Raw genomic sequence first — 23,849 nt, forward strand, 5'->3', positions numbered from 1 at the left:
ATGCAATACGATGCGATGCGATACGATACGGTACGCTACCGTATGGTACAATAAGATACGATATGATACAGTGCAATATAATACCATACGATATGGTACGGTACGGTACGGTACGATACAAAAAACTTTATTGTCCCTGAAGGGAAATTTGTCTTGCACTCGCATTGTTCATACATTTAGCTGCCTCCACAGTAGTGCTAATAAATAAAAACAATAAAAACAAAGAACAATTCATTGTTAAAGAAAGCTACTTTGTTTTTATATTGATTGGAGGGTTTCCGCCATGTTAAAACAGGAGAATAAGAGAAACTTTCACAGTCTCTCTGACAGGGGTTTACAAAGATGGATGACAGTGATCTATGTCTGGATGTGTAATTTAATCACAGGTCTCCTCGCAGGGGGAGTACAGTTCGAGCATTATGAGGATTTTAATGTATGCAGATTATTGGCTGGATGTCAGCAGCTGGCTGCCTTGATGAAAGCTGCCAGAGGAAGCTGTGGCGTTATGAGCCTACTGGAGCCCACTGTGATCTAAGAGCAGTGAGGGACTGTGTCAGTGACTGACAGGTGAAGTGGGGGTAGAGAGATGCCTCCTGTATTTTCTGACAGTACCTGACTGTAACATGTATTCACACCAGTTACATGAAGCGAGCAGCATGCTTAACCATCTGCACCGTCTAAATCTGTCTGAATCATCACAGGTTCTATTTTAGCTGCGTGCAGAGCTGTGAAATGGAGCAGATAAAATGCACAAGCAGGAGGTGGAATTACATAACATTAAATTAGTCAGTGTTACCTATAGTTTTGAGAATAGTGAGGATGGCAGGATCACCTTTTGTCCTTGAAACTTGCTGACTGCTATATGAGTCATATTCTCAAGAATATTTTTAGCCCTGAAAGAAGCAGAACCACAAAGCAATGTCGGCTTGTCTTTGAATGAATCACTGATAATCTCTTTGGTTGGATTGCCATCAGACATTCATGGTCCCCACAGGATGAATTCCAATGACTTAAGATGACTCTGACTCAACGTCAAATGTGAGTAACAAGTGATAATTTCATACTAGATTCAAGATTTGGACACATTTTTGTTGTACTCAGATGATGAATGACGAGTTAAAGAAGAAATTCACCCCTGGAAAAGTCAGTCAAAGCTGATGTTCTCTGTAATCAATAGAACCAATAATATTTGAAATTGGCGCCATAGCTGTGGAGGAAGTTGTACAAACAGCTTGTGGTTTCACCCATTCTACATTCCTACAACACCCAGCGTGCATTGCGGCCCTCCCTCTAAAAGGAACGGCCCAGCGAGAGACGCTGGAGTGAAATACTACCGTTTTCCAGTCAAGGACATTGATCGGTGCAGGCGACGGCTCAGGGCGGGACAGAATCTGAAACACGATGAGAATATACCGGTCGATCGTCTAAAAAATCTACAGGTCTGCAGTCTACATTTCCAACCTGATGATTTTGAACGAGACATTTCATCGGAGGCAGACGTCCCAGATTGAGGAAGTGTAGTTTAGCGAGCTCCCTCCCCGGAGGTTTTCCAGTGCCCATTGGAGAAGTGGATAGCGTCCTCCAAAGGCACAGAGCAAAATTGTATTTTTTCTACCATAATGGCATTAGCTCCCCATAATAGCACGATAGGACCGAGGTTGCAAATCGACGAACTGGCCCTCCCCTCATTCTTCCCCTGGTGCGGCCGCGAGGTTGCCATCTGTGGGCCTTGAGTAAAATGTATCAATTATCTAAATGGATGGTAATTTCATGTACCTCACAAGATGTGTATACCAAATCACATTACAGGTTTAAAATGTCAATTTGAGCGATTTTTGGGTTTATGACCACAAACTTTCAAGACGAATGCCACAACTAAGCTAAAGATTAGCTAAACTTAAGCACTTTTTACACAAAGATTCTGCAACAGCGCCGTGACCAGTCCGCCATAACAGCGTTAAATTGCTGTCCCACAGTGTGAGTTCACACAGCATTACAGCGTTACGGAAGCAAAAGAGGCGCGAGTTGTAAACAAACAGCGCAAGCTAATATAATATAATACATTAATATACACAGATGCCAGTTCGCCTCCGTTACAGCTCCATGGTGGAAAGACTTCCCTCCATTATACTGCCTCTGAGATATTATACACAAACCGCCAGGCACAACAGAAGCGTAACTATCCTGTATTGAAAGGAGGCTTAAGATTGCGCTTGTGGTAAACATTAGCCTGCTAGCATTGCCAGAACTTGTTAACAAGCTAGCACTATCATTTACCTTTAGTATAGCCCTAAAGAACTGCTTGCGTGACTGTAGACTTGTTTCAGAGTCAGATATCATCTCTTAAATGGTGACATAACTAATATAATATAACCTGGTATTTAATTAAGGTGTGTTTTTCTGTTTAAAAAGGCATTTGGAATAACAATTAGCATCCAAAGCCTGCAGCAACCTGTAAATGAGAGCTCCTGAATTGTGTTCCCTGTATTGAACACTTTCATGACAAGGTGTCTTTTAAGTTATATCATAGTTTAAAAAGCACCGTACTTTCTGTTTCATCATTATTTTTCCTCAAAACAACCCCACCCCCAATCACCAGCTACTCCACCCACCACCGCCCCCTCTCTCCAGCCTGCTCATTCTCTCCAAGTACTTATTAGAGGAACAATCTCGGTTATATTTAGCTGCTGCTGAGAATCTTCTCGGGGAACGTCACTCTCCAGTGAATTTGAAGAAACCTTTATATAGGACGGGAGGTGAAGGCTATTCATTTCCAGCTCAGCCGAGTCGTCACAGTCTCTGATGGCTAACAGGCTGAATGAGTGCAGGTGTAGGATGAGAGGAGCAGGTAGAGGCTGACAGACAATTATTATTCAGTTTTTAGGAAGGCAACTCCCCGCAGTGAGAGGGTCGAAAATACGACGCTTCAAACAGAAGAGAGGAAAGCTGATTTTTTAAATCTCCTGAGGCTGCCAACAACATCACATTGATTTATTCTAAAGTAAAATACTGTGAGCTCTTTTTGATTAATTTCAATGTAAAAGCATTCAGGTGTATTTTTAAAAAAAGGTATGTGATGTTTCCCTCAGTAGGCATTCAGCAGAAAAGGGGGACAGTGAAATGTCAGATTCATATTCTAATCTTCTTTCCATTTCCACATTTTAACGCACCTGGGAATACCGGTGCAGAGCTCAACTCCGTCATCTCGTCTCTCCGCTCTCCCCCTCCCTCCCTCCTCAGTTTCATCACATTTTCAGTTTCCCTTCTTCTCTAATCAGAAAACGAGTGTTGTGTTTGTGTAAGATTGTGCGGCTGTGTTTCTTTTTTTTCTTTTAAAGAGCAGGTGATCCCTCTGGGTAGCTCCCCGTCTGCGAGCCAGGAGACGAGGCTGCGGTGGCCTTCCAGCTGATACAGTGTGGGTGCCTCGCAAGCACAAACACACATTAAAGGGCATCAGCTTCGCACTGTAAACACACAAAGACATTTTAAATGAGGCATACCCCTGCTATAGTTTGCTTCGAGCATAGTTGAAATATACACTTGAAAGTTGCACACAAACAGGCAGGACTTCAATGGAGCATGAGAACCAGTGCATGATATTAAAGACAAATTGGTGCGCTTTTCTTATTCAGCACATATACTGTATATCACAACACATACTCAGAGACAAACACACAAAATATACACACATGCAGGGATAAAATGAACACAATGAGCATCTTTATCGAGTGCAGGGTAGTGACAAGCATCAAATCAAACAAACCAAACACCAGCAAACAGACAAATAGTCGTGAGTCGTCTGCAAACGAGTTTTCACCTGGTAGTCATCCTCAGCATGAAACAACTTACAGTATCTGTAAGCGCCCGTGTTCTGTTTGCTTCTTTGGACAAAAGCATTAGAACCTGTTTGCAGCCTAAAATGAGGATGAGGATCCATCCATTATCTATATCTATCCTGTTCAGGGTCACGGGGGGCTAGAGCCTATCCCAGCTGTCATTGGGCGAGAGGTGGGGTTACACCCTGGACTGATCACCAGTCAATCACAGAGCTGACACATAGAGAGAGACAACCTTTTACACATACGGGCAATTTTAGAGTCGCCAATGAACCTAACGAGCATGTCTTTGGACTGTGGGAGGAAGCCGGAGCACCCGCAGGGAACCTACGCATGCACTGGGAGAACATGCAAACTCCACAAAGAAAAGGCCACTATGTCTGAACTGGGATTCGAACCAAGAACCGTGCAGCCCGCTACTTTCCCCATAAAAACTTAATTTGTGCTTTCAGGGGGTAAGAAGTTGTCATTGAGATCGTTGTGGATCAGAGAAAATAGTCCCCGTTAAATGGTAAATGGGCTGTACTTAAAAAGCGCTTATCTCGTCTTCCAACCACTCAAAGTTGCTTTTACACTACATGGCACATTCACCCATTCACACACACATTCACACACTGATGGCAAAGGCCTGAGTGCCAATCTCCAATCAGAGATGCCCATTAATACCCGATGGTGGCTCTGTCACCGGGAGCATTTTGGGGTTTAGTGACTGCTACATGTGACCGTAGCTGTCAAGGATCGAACCACTGGCCTTCTGATTGAGAGACAACCGACTCTACCACTGAGTCACATCCGCCCCCATTAAAAAAGTTTAACACTGGATACAAACAGAAGAGAAAAAGTATGTATGTATATACGGTTTGTTCCATAAAATCAGCCCATGCACGCAATAATTCAGTCCAATTGAGCAATGTAGATTTTGTCATCTTTAACGTGCCACAATTAGCATCATTCAAACGTCTTCTTTATGGGTGGTTTTGTGGTTTTACAGGGTGGTGAATCTATGCATGCGTCCATGTCATTCTCTGTATTGTACACATCCTGATTGTGTATTTCTCGGTGCTCTGAAGATCCCGGGTTAGTGACAGTGCGTCTGTCTCTGAAGTGGCTAATTAAGCCTTCACATGTCTCCTGTCTCTTGCTTCACTTCATGATGTTTCTCTCCCCTGCTTTCCATGCAGAGTCTTGTTGTTTGTCTGCTTCTGACTGAAGGTAAGAATTTGTCTCTCTGCACTATATTCTTCCTGTCAGAGGGTTGTTGTATAAACTGGGCAGCAGACAAAAACACAGTCATTCTCTCAGAAGCAGCAGCCGCTCTGCTAAAGGCATTCGGACAGCTCCTGTTGTCCTGCTGTCTTTGTTGTCAGTGACACTGAAAGACTATGATTTTGTGTAATTTTAAGGGCATAATCACACTTATTCTCATGAAAGAGTCAACAAGGCGGTTAGATTTATTTAGTCAGTTGTGTGTGTGAGATACTGGAGGCATCACAAGTGTTTGAAGTAGTGAACTCTTCTCCTGCTGCTGCTCCCTATCTTTGTGTACTCTGTAAGCACGCACTTTAACTACACACTTTGACTACACACTTTGACTCATCCTCTAATGCAGAAAGCCATTATGTGACTGTATTGATCATGCTAATGAAGCAAAGGAGCAACGTATGCAAGCAGACGTGGAGGTCAAGCAATGACACGATTGACAGCTAAGTGACAAGGACGGGAGGGGTAGTGTGTGTGTGTGTGTGTGTGTGTGTGTGTGTGTGTGTGTACTTGTTTGTGAGTCTGAGTCTGGCATGTGTCATCTAAAGTATCAGGGGGGATATCTAAGGGATAAAACACACACTGATTGGTGTGATAAGCTCAATGCAAATTTGCACGCACACACACACACTGAACGTTACCAATCCAATTCCCGGAAATGAATGTGACTTTTTATTTAAGAGTCCTCGTTCTGAGACAGCAGTCAGCAGATGATATGCGATGCTCGGCGGGTGATGGATGCTGTCACCTTGTGGTGTCCCTGCTGGGATGGAGGGAAGGCGGGAGGGAGCGAGAGCGAGAATTATCTCCGCAGAGTTCTGAAAATGCGAAACAGCGGAAACAAAATGTCAGAGCTGGGAATTGCGAACAGACGGCGGAGCGTGTTCGTGGTGCTGTGCGTGTTTTGTACGAGTGTGGTTGGTGTGAATGTCAGAGGGGAAAAGTGTTCCCCCCCCCCCGCGTGCTACAGATAAATCACATCTATCAGGCGGATCGGCGTATAAGACATGAGATACGACAGTCGAAACCCCACACATCTGCTGTTGCTTCCCCACGCTAGGGAACATTACCCTCCTGGAGCTACAAGGCTGTAATTAGACTCATAAAACTTACTCCAAGTCCGTTAGCATGACCCCCCTGGTGATACAGAAGTGTAATCAGCATTTATATGCCCGACTTTATATGCCTGACTGTATTACTGTTGGCGAATAATGAAGTGATAGTTTGTTCTGGATATGGTGCAACTCAGAGCGAGGCTCGACATCGTTATAAAACAAGTTCTGAATTACTACAAGAGCATGACACTGATTTAAGAGCCGAGTGAGGCTACAAGTTACTTTTTAATGCAACTTTTGCCATCAAATCAAATCAAACATGTTGATTTATGTGATGCCACACTGAGGTTGGGCAGCAGAGTTAAAATGCCACTGGATGGCTGCAGGATGAAGTCGAGTTGCAGTCATTTTCTAGGTATATTTTCAAGGTTTCAAGAGTGAACTTTCATTAATAAAAACTCTCTGTGCACAATTTAATGAAAAATTTGCAAGCACAAATTGGTCAACTGAATTAATAATTCATATGTAATTACTTCAGTTGTTTCCTTGAATGAATAATTGTGCCCCTGGACTAAACTCATGGATGAATCTGCAATAACTGATTTCCTTCTACCACCACTTGGGGGCAGCAGAAACAAGCTGTTAACAGACCACTGACATATTATCTGTTCTGCTCGTCTTAAACACCTGAGGTAAATACTTGTCTCTTGTTGTTCACAAAAGTCTGGGCCTGTTACAAAGTTACATTCTCTGTCGGCCTCTCCCCCCACCCACAGCTGTTCTTTCAGTGATCTTTGTGGGAGGTTCCCGTGTTGTCAGTCCCCTTATTCCCTCCTGTCCGACGCCTCTGATGTTCACTAGCTAATCGCTAACTTGGCCTGTTGTTTAACGCTGGACTGCAGGTTTAAAAGCTGTTTTGTTAAAAGCTGCAGATGCTGCCTGCACTGAATCAAATCAGCACAGTTGTGGGCTGTATACCCAAAACAATGAGGTGAAAGACACTAAAAGGCAAAGTCAGGTGTTAATGCTCACTATGAGTCACCCCTTTCACTTAAAGAGTAGTCATGTGATCCATTGTTCACGTGAAAATACAAGCACCTTTTAGGCTGCCAGTTCAAGGAGGGATACTACGCCTCTGTTATATTCCGTCTTCTACGTAAAACGCACAGAGGCGGAATGGTTGGGTGAAGTCGTTCCACTTCTGAGCCGGCATCGGAGGTAGTAACAGGGCCGAGCCGGCAGGGCAGAACAGCGCCGCGCGTGTGTTTGTTTACACCTCGCACACGTTTTGCTTTACGCCAGCGTCGCTCGGTCCAATGTAAAACTGCAAAGGCGGCATAACAGCGGAGCCTTGAAACGGCGCTGTGGCAGGATTGGGGTGTAAAAAGGGCTAAAAGTTAATTAGCTTTAATTCAGTTGTTACGTGTTAGATCATGCTAAAAGGCAGACAAGTGGAATGGACCACTTTGGCTTTTATAAAATTATAGTTGGACGTTCTGTCAGAGATGGATGAATGTACTTTATGTACCCTGTATTAAGTATAACTGTCTTCTTTTAAATTGAGCTTCAAAATTGTTCAAACTTCCTAACTGGTGAACACAGTCCCACACACACAGGGGCGGTACTCCCTGCTCTGAGTGTCCTTACACACATCTTACAAAGAGAGAGGGGAGAGGAGGGGAGAGAGCTGATGGAGGGAGGTGGATTCCTGCTGACTCACAACATGAACAATAAAAGGCTCATTGCTCAGAACAACTCCTCAGTTTGCAGCACACACACACACACACACACGGCTGTGCTGACACCTGTAGTTTGGTTCCCTTGGGTGAGACGAGAGGGGGAAAAGACTCATTGTTGCCATTAGTTGATTTAGCCTTCGCACTGACTCATGACAAATGAATGACATGTAAACAGGAAGTGACATGACTGAGGCAGTGCTTTTACCTGACAGCTGTGGTGATCCGTTCTGCTCCCTCAGCAGATCTACATTCACAGAGCTGCTGGTTGACAAAGTGAGAACATGCTGTGATCACACAATCGAGACCCTGACTTCTGCCCTCTTTTCTGTAAGCATGATTGGCGCCGGAAGACTGAGAGAAGCTGAACTTTGAGGCCCGCTCTGAGTTAAAGCAAAGACGAGAGAGAGAGAGGCTCGCTGAGACTTCATCAGATGTGTGGATGAAAGAGCTCGCATGACAGCGCGATTTAAAACGCCTCCGTAATTTAACATGACCTGCAGAAGCAAAATGAGACATGAGGTATTTACCTTTTCTGTTTAGTCATAAAATCACTGCTGCGCCGGGTTTATTTAATCTAATATTCAAAGGGATGGAAATATAAACCAATCAGTAAGTGTGACACTGTAAGTCGTCCTCACAGCATTTTTTGGCTTTCTAGTTAAATCACAGATCGGTAACACTTCGTTGTAGAGCTGAATAAGCGAGGAAGGCAACACTTTAATGTTAATCACAACTTCCTCTAAACCAGGGCGGATCCAGAGTTTTTTGACTGGGGTGGGGTGGGGGTGAGGTGGCCCAACTGGGGCACTGACTTATGCTGGGGTGGCATGAAGTGTGAGTCCCAACCCCACACACGGATCAATAGCATCTATTTACCCTTTCTTTCTCTACTAATCATATCTACATTGACTACTAACATTAAAGTATCTAAAACATGTTATATTCCCGTTTTCCGCTTTCTGTTTACCTAAAAGTAACAGAAAGCGCAGAAAGAATCATTGCCACAAATTGGAAGATTACCATTAATATAAATGAGAAATGTTAGTTACAAACTTTTGAAGAATTACTAAATGTAGAACAAATGTCTCGCTCACTTTACACACCATCCCACAAAACTGTGAATCAAATTAAAGTCCAAATGTTTAACAACATGAATAAAAGTGAAGAACCTACGCTTACTTTTTCTTACCTTCATGAAGAAGCTATGAGGTGTACAGATATCTGTTTTGAATGTTTGTGGACGTAGATTTTGCTCTACTGAATGTATCTAGCCTGTGTGTCTGTACAACTATGTACATGTATGAGCAGATGTTTGATGGTATAAGAGCATTTTATGGTATATACCAGGGGTCGGCAACCTTTGGCACTCGTGCCACGGCTGGCACGACACGGCATAATCATTGGCACGCCGGCACCTCTCGGTGACGGCCCCAGCCTTGGCTGGTTTCTTGTGTTTGAGTGACAGCAAGATCTCCCGCCCACATTCCCCTCAGCGCTGTGTAGCCGCCAGTGCCATAGAAGAAGAAATCTTCCGTAGTAGCCGCTGTCCGGTCCTCCCGCCCACATTCCCAGAGACCCACGTCAGATGTGTAAGATGTAGTAGCCTAGAAATGGCAACGCCGCCCGCTAAAAAAGCTAGGGCATTTCAGCCCTCATGGACACAAGAGTTTGGTTTTGTTTTTTTGAAGGACCGTGCTGTGTGCACTTTATGTTGTGAGAATATTGTGTGCCAAACGTCAAGTGTTAAGCGGCATTTTGAGACGAAGCACGAGAAGACTTTCAAAGACCAAGCAGATAAAGCAGAATCAATTAAGCGTGCTGTGTCCAGGTATGAAAAACAAGCCAACTCCCTCAAAGTTTTTGCTACTGTTCAAAATCACGCCACAGAAGCTAGCTATCGTATTGCTCATTGCATTGCTAAGCATGGAAAGCCCTTCACAGATGGCGAATATATAAAGGAGGCTTTTCTCAGCTGCTCAGATAGTCTTTTTGGAAACTTGCCAAACAAAGAAACAATCAAGACAAGGATAAAGGACATCCCCACGTCAGCTAGAAGTGTTCAGCGACGTATCGATGAAATGGCAGAAAATGTCAGAGTTCAGCAAACAGCTGGGTTGAAAGATGCTACGGTATTTAGCATAGCACTTGATGAAAGCGTGGACGTGAATGACATCCCACGTTTGGCAGTCATGGCAAGATACTGCAATTCATCTGTGAGAGAGGAACTCTGCTGCTTGAAGCCAATGCCTGACACAACAAAAGGTGAAGACGTAGCCAAGGCGTTAATTGAACATTTTGAGGAACGAGGGATTAACATCAGGAAAGTGTTTGCAGCGACAACAGACGGCGCACCCGCCATGGTTGGGAGACAAAAGGGAGCTGTCAAACTGATTGAAGAAAAAGTCGGCCACCCCATCATGAAGCTCCACTGCATAATACACCAAGAAAATCTGTGTGCAAAAATGTCAAATGCAGATCTTAATGAAGTTATGGCTACGGTGGCAAAGGTTATTAACTTCATAGTTAAACGATCTGCGCTGACACACCGACAGTTTCGATCCCTGCTCGAGGAGGTGGACAGCGCATACACAGATCTCCCTCTCTACTCAGCAGTGAGATGGCTGAGCTGCGGAAAAGTTTTGGAGCGATTTGTCAGCTGCTTTGATGCTATCAAGGCCTTTCTGGCTGAGAAGGGACAACATCATCCACAACTGGAGGACGAGAGGTGGATTGTGAAACTTATGTTTCTCGCGGACATTACGGGACACCTCAATGAACTGAATGTCAGACTGCAAGGTGCAGGACAAACTGTTTTGGACATGTTTGAGACATGGACGGCTTTTGTCGGTAAGCTGGCAGTATTCTCAAATGACATTGCTACATCCACTTTCCGCTACTTCCGACACTTGAAAGAGCTGTCCTCCCAGCGCAACATCAGCACCGCTGAAATAGCCGCATACATGCGTGAGTTGGAGTCTGAGTTCACAACCCGCTTTGGGGATTTTAAAAGGTACGGACCAATGTTTTCTTTCTTGATCAAGCCCGACAGCTTTGATGGACATGATTTGGATGCATCTCTGATAGAATGGATGGATATACAGGACATGGAGATGCAGCTGATAGAGCTGAAGAGCTCAACACTGTGGGTGACAAAGTTTGCAGAGCTCCGAAAACAGTTAGAAACCACAGCTGTGCAACATCACGGAGCCTGCATCCTCACATGCTGGACATCTGCACCAGAGAAGTTCAGCTGTCTCCGGGACATTGCACTGGCTCTCTTGTCAGTCTTCGGGTCAACATACCTTTGTGAGCAGGTATTCTCACACATGAAAAATGTGCTCAGCCCCACCCGCAGTCGTTTATCGACGGACCACTCTGAGGCATGTTTACAACTAAAAGTGACAAACTACAAGCCCCAGATAACAGAGCTCAGCCAAGCAAAGCAGGGCCAGGGATCACACTGACTGGTAGGCATAGTAGTGAATTTGTTTTAGCCACAGCCCACACTTATTTTTAGTTAAACATGTTGCTGTTTGCCCATGTATTTAAAATGTTGTGGCTGTTTTGTTCTGATGTAATAGAGTTGGTTTTTTTGATGCACCGTAGTGTCTGCATTTCCACCCAGTGCAATATGTTTTAAACAAAGTTCTGAAAGCAGTGTTTTGAAATGAGATCCCTCTTGTGAATAATGGGAACATATCTTTGAAATGTGATTTGATGTGGCCTATGGATAGAATAAAATTCCTGCTATGTTGGAAATGTTCTTGTATTTTGTGTCATATTTTAACATTATGCTATTTGGCACACTCATTGACAAGAAAATTTCAAATTGGCACTCAATGTCACAAAGGTTGCCGACCCCTGGTATATACTGTATGTGTGGACATAAATAGGCTACATTTACATCATGTTTTGCTTGTTTGTTTGTCTTTTTTTCCAGGATATAAATAATTTGAATATATTGAACATACTCGTCTCTTCATCTGTAAGCAATATTTTCTTTTTTGTAATTGCTGAAATATTATGTTGTAAGTCTCCATGTTGTTTTGTCCCCTGACCATGAAACCAATAACAAGAGTAGGTGAAAACCTGGAATGTGGCTGACTGCAGCAGGTCAATGTGTTACAAAAAACTGTCCTTATGAGGCCGATGATGACGTGTTTGAAAGCAGGTGCGCGCTGCGGACGTAGGTGAGGACAGCGGACGAGCAGCGGAGGAGCAGCCAAAAAAAAGAAAAAAGAGAAAGAAATGAAGACACAGAAACACTGTTCCTGGAAGAAACCGTACAGTACTGTAGCACACGAGCATTCATGTGAAAGATTTCATGATTTAATTGACTCTTTATTCGGCTCACTGACTAACAATAACGTTAGCAGCACTATATTACTACTGTAGTTAAACCCAGTTAGATCTAACATGCTGAATAAGCCATATAACAATCATCATAATAATAAAAGCAGTGCGGTCCAAACTGAATTTGAATAAGGAGAAATGGGGTGAGGCGGGGGGGGTGGGGGAGGCAGAGAGTCTGAAGGAAGAGCTGACAGCGTGTGGCAGCCTGAGGGACTCCAGCTATCTTTTATTCATACTAATTAGCTTCTAACTAAATTAACTTTCTCCTCCATAATTTGCAGAGAAAGACATTTCTAATGTGCACCCTCCCTGACTGTGAGCGCACACACACACACACACACACACACACACACACACACACACACACACACACGCACACATTAACAGATATAATTTATGCACGTGGATGTGTGTATAGGGGGCAAAAACAGTGATTATGTACAACAGCAGTCCATTATTGTTCTGCCACTCCCAGTTTGGAGTGATTTACTAACATAGTCGTGTAGAGGAGCAACAACAACACAAACGTGTACGCATCCGATCGCCATCACTGAGATGCTGTTCACGTTTTTATGAACAGAAGGTAATAATAATGATCACATGCATTCTGTGTTTGTGTTATTGTATTTTGTATCTCATTTGAGGTGTAGTGAAGAATTATGAAAGACCATTTTACATTATTTATGCTCATTTGATATACTATAAATAAGACATGCAAGATGTCTGAGGGAAAATATCTAATAAAGATGTGAGAACATGAACCTGTCCTCAGAAAACAAAGCCATGAGGGGGCCGACTGCCAGCCAGAAATAAAGAAAAGATTCTAAATCAAAGAAATTTTTTAGGAGAAAAAAGTCTGTAAACAGGATGCTAGGCAGGTTAGAGAGCAACACAAGGAGAGTGTGAGAAGAGAGAGAATAAAAAAAGGAAATGGAGTCCCGCTGGTGACGATCTCTCTGGAAGGAAGACACAGTCAGGGTCGCACCTGTCTGGAGGACAAAAGCAGGATCTGAGCCGACCTCGAGAATTATTAAAACAAAAGGTGGAGACACTGAGGGACAGAGAGTGAGCCGGCGGGAGGAGCAGCTCCTGGAAAGGGACGTGGTCACCAGCATCAGGCGTTAGAGAGTGAGGAAAGTTTGACGTGTGAAGAAGCTCGACTGAATGAAAGTGCTCTGCTTGGAGGAAAAGTACCAGAGTAGGAATAAAATATTAAAAATGATAAATGGATGAAGAAGGCCAAGCAGCTCAAACTAGTGTTTATTCACACACTCCAACTCCAAGCACACTGCATCAGCGCTGGATGCTGATTGGTCAGCAGCGCGGCCTCACAGAATAAAGGTCCTCGCCTCACCGAGCAGCGGGTTTCTTTGTGTGCAGAGGTCACGTGATCTCACAGGGTCCCCTCAGGACTCCTCCTACGGTCCAAACACACGCAGGTCAAATGAGCTGAAAGCGCTGACATGACCTCGGCTATGCAAATAGTTAATGAGTGAGTTTCTGTATAAATGTATTGTGGATACTGTAAAACTACTTTAAAACATATGAATACATGTAAAATAGATGAGAGCTCCGTGGCCTTTAAAGGCTCAAAACAAGTTGCTTAAAATGTTTTATTCTTTTTTTTTGGGAATTAAATGAATTAATTTGAACATTAATTTAAAAGGAACTGAACTTATCAGGTCACAACTTTTCCCCGTGTTTAAATGTACATGGAGTGCTGGGCGCCGGTATGACACAGTCCTCGATGCAGCGGCCCTGGAGCTCGACTCCGACCCTCGGCCTTCTGCCCCGTGCCATCCCCGCTCTTTCTTCCCCCATGTCCGGCTCTATCCACTGTCATAGTGTGTATAGAAAGCAAAGTAACAGCTTACATTAAGGATTTATCGGCTTGTTATTCAATGCTTATTACAGTATCAGTGTCGGCACAAATATTAAAGTAGGGATGCACGATATTGGATTTTTTGCCGATATCCGATATGCCGATATTTTACAACTCATTTAGCCGATTACCCATACCGATACCGATATTTTTTCCCCGTACACCTAATTGCAGAGATCATCAACTCTCTTCTGTTTTGGAATTAGCGTACAGTATAATGGTGATACTCTTATCACATTTGTTACAACGGTTTGGGTGACGGGTCTTGAGATGGTTAATCAAGTTTGTAGTGTTGAAAGACTTTGCCTTGGCTCCTCCTCTCATCACTGAAGCTGAGCAGTCATTGCAAAGAGCAGTTTTGCTTTCTATTTCGGACACTTTGAAAAACTTCCACACCACGGACATTTTGGCTTCTAACTCTCTCATGCTGCAGGTAGACACACGGGACGTCATCACGCTGCGCCGCACAGGTCTTCTTCGCGCCGGGGACATTGCGCCGCAGTCAGGCATTTAATAAAGTATGCAGCAGCCCATTATTTTATCGGTTTATTATATTGGCGGATATCGGTGTGTTGGCCGATGTCCAATAGTTCATTTTTAAGCCAATATCGGCCGATACCGATAAGGTGCCGATAATATCGTGCATCCCTATATTAAAGTGCTGGTACATCTATAATTCAAAACGTCCATGCAACTTAATTGCTACGGATGTGTGTGTTCCCTGCCATGTTGGTCCCTCCCTGTCTGTTGCGTCCTCCCAGTTCTTCCCAGGTGAGGTGCAGCGTGTGTTAGATGCTTAAAACCACAAGTCATGAGATCTGAAGGGAGACACTTCTGGAGTGGGGACTGCTGTGGCTCTGCCTCTCAGGAGGGACGTTGTGTTGTTGTGGTTTGTTGATTTTGGTACTCTTCACTTGAATTATTTGGTTGTTTGATTATCCTTTAATGTATTAGAGTGTTTGAAGATGTTTCACATGGTCCCTTTGGGTCAGCTTGTAGATAGTTGTCAGCCACAGGGTTCGGGTTAGGGTGGGGCGTAACATCATTTAGAGATACAGTGGACACACCATCTTTAAAATACTAACTTTTAAACTTGAAATATTCGATGATTGATTATAAGTTAGCAGATAAACTTTAATCACTATAATCGATATTGTGTCAGATCTATGTTGGAGCGTGCCCTGTTTATACAGACCAAGACACTGATGAACGAACCCAGCAGAGATTGATAGTACACACACTTTTCTTGGAGCTGCACTACAGCGTGTGCCTGCGTGTGCGTCTGAGGAATCCGCTTCCTTGCCGATGAAGAAGTAGCAGAAAATTTCAGAGGGATCAATAAGACACAGAATTAATCCTCTGCGTGCTGTACGGAGGACCCCGGCTGACCTGAAGATGTACAGGATGTTCTACAAACACCTGGCTTTCATTCCTCAACACCTACATCAATCAGCATTCACAGCTCCACACAAACACCCGGTATGCTTCAGTTACTAAAGAAAGCTGGGAGCGAGTTTAAAGTGCAGAGACTTCATGCATTCACTTTTTAAATCCATTGTTTAGAAGGGGAAATGTGACCTGTAGTGCTGTAGCTCCTCGTTTACAACCAGCAAAGACTTTCCTCTCCTCTCAGTGTCCCTGTCTCAGACGCCCCTCCTTTCCTCTCCTCCTTCCTTCACACCCACTGTGTCACATTTTAAAATCACACCACACTGTAGGTGGAGGGAAGCTCAGAATGGAGATTAGATAACTCTCTAACAGGCGTCTGCTGCAGAATTTCTACACTACAAACTTGCATCATCTAAAACGTAACACCCAGCTGGTGAACAAGCTGACCTCTGTGCAGATGTTGTTGTTCGACGACACAGACGAACATGTATGTGATGAAGCTGCATCCGCCTCATGATCGTGTAAATGGGCTTACAGTGCCACATGATTGTATCCATGCATGTGTACCATGACTCCATTTCCCATCACATCTTTAACCCCAGCTATCCATCAAACCACATGAATCCCGCCACACGTTCACACACACACACACACCAGCAGACCTTGGCTGGCGACCAGCAGCCCACAGGTCACAGATGTCTGTACGTGGGGGGATGACAGTAATGAATATTGAGTAAGTGGAGTCATGTCTTTGCCATTCTGCCTCCCACTCTTACCCTCCAGCACTTTACCCCCGTCTCAAAGCCAACCCCACTTTTTGCTCCCCCGATGGCCACCTATCGTCTCTCTGGAGCTCCATTAGGCAGGAAGGATTTCCTGATTAAGAGCATCAAGCATTTTTATTAATGCAATATTTTGATTGTTAATAATTGCAAGTGAGCGACCAAAAAGTTCTGGTCGGCGGCCCTTTGTTTAAAATAATCTAAGTACCACTCAGGTGTCAGTGTGCACGTGCAAGGCTCCAGGAACAAGTGAGCAATAATTCATCCTGTTAGACTTTCAACAGGAAGCAGGCAACTTAGAATTAGTAAATAGTAACACCTGGTTAGATTTTCAAAATAAAGCTTGCCATTGAACATTTTTGGCTGACCGCCGGGGTCAGCCCTACACACCGGTCTGTATGTGACCGACTGAGAGAATGAGCGAGTGACGGTACTTTCAGAGCCGTAGAGAGTAGACGGGGAGTAAGCGGTGTAGGCGGGGCTGCTCCTCCTCCGCGCGCATATCCAGGGGTTGTTTTGGGTCTTTGTTTTAAAAGGTTTCCGTGGGTTGGTCTTAACATCGAATTTACATTAGTTATGGGACCTTAATTAACACACTGCAAAAACAACCATATGAGCCGAGACGGAGAGTGAGCGACGGGGAGAGAGGGACAAATATTTATTTTTACTAACATATATACTTATGGCCTGCAGGAGACTTATGACTACGTTTTTATTTCAAAGAATATTAAGCAGGAACCTCAATAAGGAGCCTGTGAGTGACTTTATTGATCAAATAACTACAAATAAAGTTAGAAAAATAACAACAACGGCCCGGGAAACACTTAAAAATAAAAGCATTGTGTACAAACTAGGGGAGTCAGAATTTCAGATTGGGCTTTTACTTTGAAAAAGCAAACTGGAAGTGTTGACCTACTTTACTCTCCATGCCTGTGACTTTTACTACAGGAAGAGATGTTAATATTGCTGTGACAGATCAATAGGACTCATCAAGAATCATTTCACCCTGTGTTTTGGACAAAAATTATTCTATTCCTAAATTTTCTGCGCGATAAACACACGTGTCACACCAGCAGCGCGAAGACTCTCACACGTCCCGCAGCCGTCACGCACACACCACGCTTCCAGTGTTGCCCACAAAAGCGCACACTGACCTGAAGCGGTCAGCCACATACGAGGTTTTGACCTCGTCTTGTAAAAATAAAGTTTGGTTGTCTTTAGGCATCAGATCTACTCTTTTACCTTCAAGGGTTTGGGTTTAATTTTTCTAATTAATGTACATAACAATCACACTGTAATTGATGTAAATAGTCTATTTAAGTTACATAACCAAATCTACGGCAGCCCTACATGGACATGCATCCATACATTTCATTAACTCCGCTCTCCCGTGATTAAGAGTCATCTTCTTTGCTTGAGATTGTGTTAGAGTTCCCCTCATTCAGGCCTCAGAGAGAAGAGATATTTGTTAAAGAGTGACTCAGAGATCAGGCGTAGGGTGATAGTATTCCCAACGTGCAGAGTGACCTTATAACACTGTAGATCGTAAATCCTACTGTGCTGATGAAGATCTGCACTATCCGCGAGTTGGCCTTCGAGTTATCTGTAGTTATGGACAGAGTGGCTCCAACCTCACATTACTTCTCTGAACACATGTTCCCGTCTCTCTGCACTCTGAGACTGTCTGTCTTATTGAACTGTAGGTAAGATTGCTTATAGTGTAATTCTAAGTTAAGGACTATTGGCGCTCGTGAGGTCCTTATATGGTAGATAGATAGACACCACGTCATCTGAAGGGTTAAATACAGAGCACGAGGAATGGTCAGTTAGAATTGACTTGGCATTACACTACGTCTCAGTGTATTGTTTCTGTCATTTCTTGGCCGGCTACATAAACTCTTCAACTGAAGCCATCTGAGCCTCCTGAGTCTTCTTCCTTTTCTGGTTTGTCAGGCTACACGAGTTCCATCACAGAGATCTCCACATATTCATCTCGTGATCTCGAGATAACAACTCTGCACTGCCCTAACGTCAGATGATCATAACTCGTATCCCCAGAGGCAAAAAGCAAACACAGAAACAGGCTAAACTTAGCGCATTAGTGTGGGAAATGGCAGCATGGCATGTCCTGGACGGCCGATCACAGACCACCAACTGTTTTCTAGATCATTCTGTTATGGGAAAACGAAGTTAATGACGTGTATGAATCCATGTCCACTTAGGGCTTCCATACAAATCATATCACACAAATCTTGGTTATATTATTTACAGAGACCCAACATTAAAGTTATAATCTCGAAGATCTCTGTTTCGTTCTCTTTGGCGGCACCTATGTCGATAAACTGTAATTGCAGGAGCACACTTCCCAGATATCCAGACAGTGTCGCATGTGTGACGTCCACGGTTGGCTCCGGTTGTAACTCTTGATTTTCCTCGCTGGTGTCTTTTTCCTTTTTAGACTGTTTGCCTTCATCTGAGCGTCCAATCTGTTTCTTTTTCTTTGGATTTACACTTATTGTTGAAGTTGTATCTGTAGTCATCCATCTTTCTTTGTTTGTTCAGCCATAGTAGATTACTGTTTACTCGCAACACTTGCAGAGGCTGGAAAAGCAGTCGCTTAGCTCCGCCTACCCTCTCTGGCAGACCAACCACTGCTGGGTGATGGAAAACGCGTCACTAACTGGGCGCCGCTTGTGATTTTTTCCGCGAAAGTCGCCACAGACACCCAGTCTGTAATACTGCAAACGCAAAGGCTTTCATCAGTGGGCCATAGGCTCAATCACCATTGTGTTACCTCATTCTGCGATAGATAGATGGAGGAATTGAACCCCTGCCCATTCGATGAAGGTATCGTATTTGTTGGACCCATCTATTGCTCCTGACCACCTCCCCACGTAGACTTTCACACTCTTCATACGACTTCAACACTACATAAAAATTAGAAACTCCAGGACGGTGTCCAGAAATTACGCTAGATGGGTACCTACAGCGTCATATTTCGACATGGTGGGCCATGTGTCCAAGCTGCTGTATTTCATGATTTGGGAGTGAGAACATGATTCAATGTCACAGTGATCTGCTGTTTGACAACTGCACCGAATAATCAGTGACAATGTTTGAACTTGTGACCCGTTAGAAACAATCCTACAGAGGCTATTTGAGTCCACGAACATGTTCTGGTGTCCTCACCTTCATAAGACCTTTGCCCTCAATGAGCCCGTAACCTCCACCCAAACATCTCACAGGATGCAGTTCATGTTTAAACTGAGCTGATTAGATTCAGTTTTAACCTCAGCCACCATCTGTAAATAATGCCAATATCTCTTTGAAAAGTACGGGGCAGAAAAAACATCAGAATCCTGGAAGCTAAAGAAGTTTGACTTGGTTACGCAACACAAGGTTGCTGGTTTCTGGTTGTGTTTTATGCAGAACTCCTCTGGGTCTGTACAAGGCTTTTCCACTCCCGTCGGACTGCAATTAGGCTGGTTGGAGTGATGTGGTGCCAGAGGCCTTAGTATGAGCTACTTCACTCAGGTCCTCAGAGAAATAACAGAGCTTACCTCTCTCTAAACTCTTTCTGTCTCACTCAACACGCTGTCAGCTCCTCTCTTTGACTTTCACTTTCTTCTTCTCTTTTTCCCGCCCCATCCCGGCCCGTCTCTCTCGTCCTCGTCTTTTCATCCCCTCCCCTCTTGTTCGATCTCCCTCCGTCTCTCGCTCCGGTTCCCTCTTTTTATGTTTATGTTGTTTTTCCAAGCTGACTGATTTGAATAAACTGCCAGGGTTGAAATGAATTATTGATCACGGTGCAGACTTCTAGAGGACAGTTAAAGTCCTGTTAATCACGCCTTGCAGTCGGTTACAGTTATCTTTTAATTAGCAGAAGGAAAAGACCACACAAATCATTCATGCTCTGTTTCCTGCCGCGACTGCTTCGCTAAAAACACAAAATAAAGTTCCTTTCATTTTTGTGTTCTGCTCTTGAAGCGATGTCACACCTCCATCACACCAACACAAACCCCAGAGGGACTTTTTGTATACTTTAAACACTCTTCTTCTCTTCTATAGAGCGAGTCTGAGAGCCCAGTCCCAACACAACGCTGCCTCCTTTCTCTGCACATATCCCGTCTCTCGGCTGGCATATATTACCTGTATTGTCAAACATGCTCCTATAAAAGTACATTTGATTCTTTCAGCTGCTTCCTCTGCGGAGACTGACTGCACTGGTTATCGTTTTATTCCAGGACACCGGCGTCACAAAGGCCTGAGTATCTCTCCTCTGACAGCGCGCAGCCTAACAAACATCCCTTACATTTTAATCTCACCAGGTTCATTTTGCAGCAAGCTGTTTCGTTGCATCCTCCAGTGTCTTCAATTTATTCAAAGACTACAGCTTCATTTCCCTCTGCCATTGATTTGTAGCCGTGCCATGAGGCAGGGTAAAGAGTCTATTGATCCCCCTCCTCTCTGACCAGCTGATGCAAACTGGTGGTGCTTCAGCCGGTGGGAGGAGGAGATGAGGGGAGATGTGGAAGGATGTAAAGAGGAGGGGGAGCAGCAGGAATGGGTGTGATCAGGTTGTAAATATGGCGGTGGAAGAGTGAGGAAGTTTGGAAAACAGAGGTATAAGGAGCCAGAAAGGAAACACTAAACTGTCTGGGAAGTTCACTTTTATTTGACCTGATGATCCATATACGATTTCTGTTGAACTCTAAACATCTCCATGTGGTGTGTCTCATGTGCTACAAGACATATCAGGGACAACATAAGCAGTCATCTCCATGGCTGGGCCTGTCTGCTTTTAAACTGCAGTGTACCAAGGACAGGCTGAACAACACGTCTTCAGATTGGCAGGTTTGAGACGTCACAAACCTAAGGAGCCAGTCCCGTTAATGGACGGGGTGACACTATGCATATCATTATGTGTAACCTATGGCAACCAGTTCAGCGATGGGCAAGCCAGCTGTAACCGCCATCGTTATTTTTGCAAACTCACTACTGACTGCTAACGTTACTACTAATTACTACATTTCAAGCTAGCTAAGTTTCAACAAGTTGCCACTAAACGATGGCAGAGATGTGTTTTGTTTTCGCAAAGAGAAATCCAATATACGTAACTCATTTCAACCTTATTTCTTCACCTAAGAACTTGTGCACTTTCTTTGACCCAAACCACAACCTTTTTTCTAAACCTAAGTAGTATTGATGCCTTTACTTTACCAAACTGTGACCATCTCAGAAGATTAAACATGTGCTGTGCATGAATGTCAGGTACTGTTGGTGTTGGCAGAAGGACCTGCTAGCATAGGTGTAGTTGAGTAAGAATATAAACAAAATCTAACCACCCTGGTAACCCCCAGACACTAACAATCAATTATGCAAGGGCATCAAATGTGGGAATAGATTCATTTCAAGTTTAATGCTGTAAAGTCAAGGCAGATAAATAGTTTTCCATTTTTATCTGGTGGTGAGACAAAAAACATGAAATAAAGACATTTCAAAGTAGTCACACAGTATTCACCATATTTAAATGCTTATTATAAAAGCCGGATACATTCTCATGATAAACACATACAAGTCCGGTTCTGTTCGAGGTTTCTGCCTGTTAAAAGGAAGTTTTGGGCGCTGGTTTAGCTCGGCGATTAAATCAGTGTCCCACATACAGAGGCCACAGTCCTCAATGTAGTGGCCCCGGGTTTGACTCCCACCCTCGGCCCTTTGACGTGTGTCCTCGCCACTCTCTCTTCCCCTGTTTCCCACACTATCTACTGTCCTTTCTCTCTCTCTCTCTCAATAAAGGCATAACAGGCCAAAACAATGAGTACAAAAAAGTCATCAGCACATAAACCTCAAGTCAGGACCCAACTATCATATGTCCCCTTCATACAATATACTACATTTATGTTATACTATACTGTAACTCCAAATAAAGTAAGTGTATACTCTGTATGCAACACAGAGAGATTACTATTGCCACATTTCCCCTTTAGCATTTTAAACAGGGAACGTGAGCTAAGTAATATAGATTGGTTATTACAGAGGATGATGATAGATGCAAACAAAACATCATTAATCTTTGGTAAATGTTATTTAGATTAAGTCACAGTAGGACGTAACACTCATATCCAGCTATGTCCTTATGTTATCAAACGCCATGAACAGTGCTGCTCATTAAAACACAGCACAAACAAATCAATCAAGATCGACTGGATTCAAAGAGGTTTTTTCTACCTCGTATTCTTAAAGTGTGTGTGGGGAATTTGCTGCTCCTTTAACTACATGTATGGTGGATATAAAAGAGAAATCAGCTGCACTGTTTTTAACTTTTAACTAAAACTAGTCTGACTCTGTCCAAAAGATTTTTCTACGTGCAACCTGCTGCTTAAGCTGTGAAAACGCCAACAATACAAACAGAGCTGTGCCTGAATATCAGAAGCTGTAATTTAGTCTGAAAAGCTGCAGTGAGTGTGCCAAGTCTGTGTCCATGCATGTGTGAGTGTGTGTGTGAGACTAGAAGTGACTCAGAGCCTTTACAGTCAAGTACAGGTACTCAGCCATTAATAAGAAACTTATCTCTCTCGCACACACGCTGACCTTCTCTGACCTTCAGCGCAAACTAATTGGCGCAGGCCGGCTTTACAAGACTGTAGTCAAATATGTGTGAGCGTGTGTGCCGGGGCTTTCAAGTTAAGAGGCTGAGAAAACACCTGCACCTGCATCCTATGCCAATTACCTCACTTAACCCTCTCCTGACCTCCTTCCGCACCTCCTCTGTGCAGGAGCACCACTTACTGTGAAGCCTCCTACGCCTCCTTTTTTTCTTTCATGCTCCGTCTGACACCTGTGCAAATTCACGCTCCTCCTACCTCCAGTCTGTCTTCACTCATTCACCTTATTTTCTCTTTTTGTGCGTGTTAAGGATGCTTGTGAGTTTGAGTGCTTGTGTGTGGAAATATGAGTGTAATTAAAGGTCAGAAACAAACAGGAAGCGGAGGTTTAAATACACCTGAAAGGCAATTTAACAGGCAATGAACGTAAAAGTGCACTGTGCATTTTCACCTTGTTAAAGGAGCAATTCTCCGCTGGAAAAAGCTGCTCTCAGTCAAAGCTGGTGTTCTCTGTAATCGTAAGAAGCAATTATATTTGAAATTGGCGCCATAGCTGTGGAGAAAGTTGTACAAACAGATCGTGGTTGCGCCCATTCTACATTCCTACAACACCCAGCGTGCATTGCGCCCCTCTCTCTGAAAGGAAAGGCCTGTCGAGAGACGCTGCAAAGACATTGATCGCTGCAGGCAATGGCTCCGAAAAGAATCCGAAATACGACGAGAATATACCGGTGGATCATCTAAAAAATCTTCGGGTCTGCAGTCTTCATTTCAAACCTGACAATTTTGAACGAGACATGACATCGGAGGCGGGCGTCCTAGATTGAGGAAGTGTAGTTCAGTGAGCTCCTTGGCCTCCGCCAGATGACGCGTTTCACGTCGTCTGGCGGAGGTTTTCCAGGGCCCATGGAGAAGCAGATAGCGCCCTCCAAAGGCAGAGAGCCA

The sequence above is a fragment of the Semicossyphus pulcher genome, unplaced genomic scaffold (assembly GCF_022749685.1).
Source record: "Semicossyphus pulcher isolate SPU_LCO1_2020_fin unplaced genomic scaffold, fSemPul1.0.p SCAF_1, whole genome shotgun sequence".
Classification (NCBI taxonomy): domain Eukaryota; kingdom Metazoa; phylum Chordata; class Actinopteri; order Labriformes; family Labridae; genus Semicossyphus; species Semicossyphus pulcher.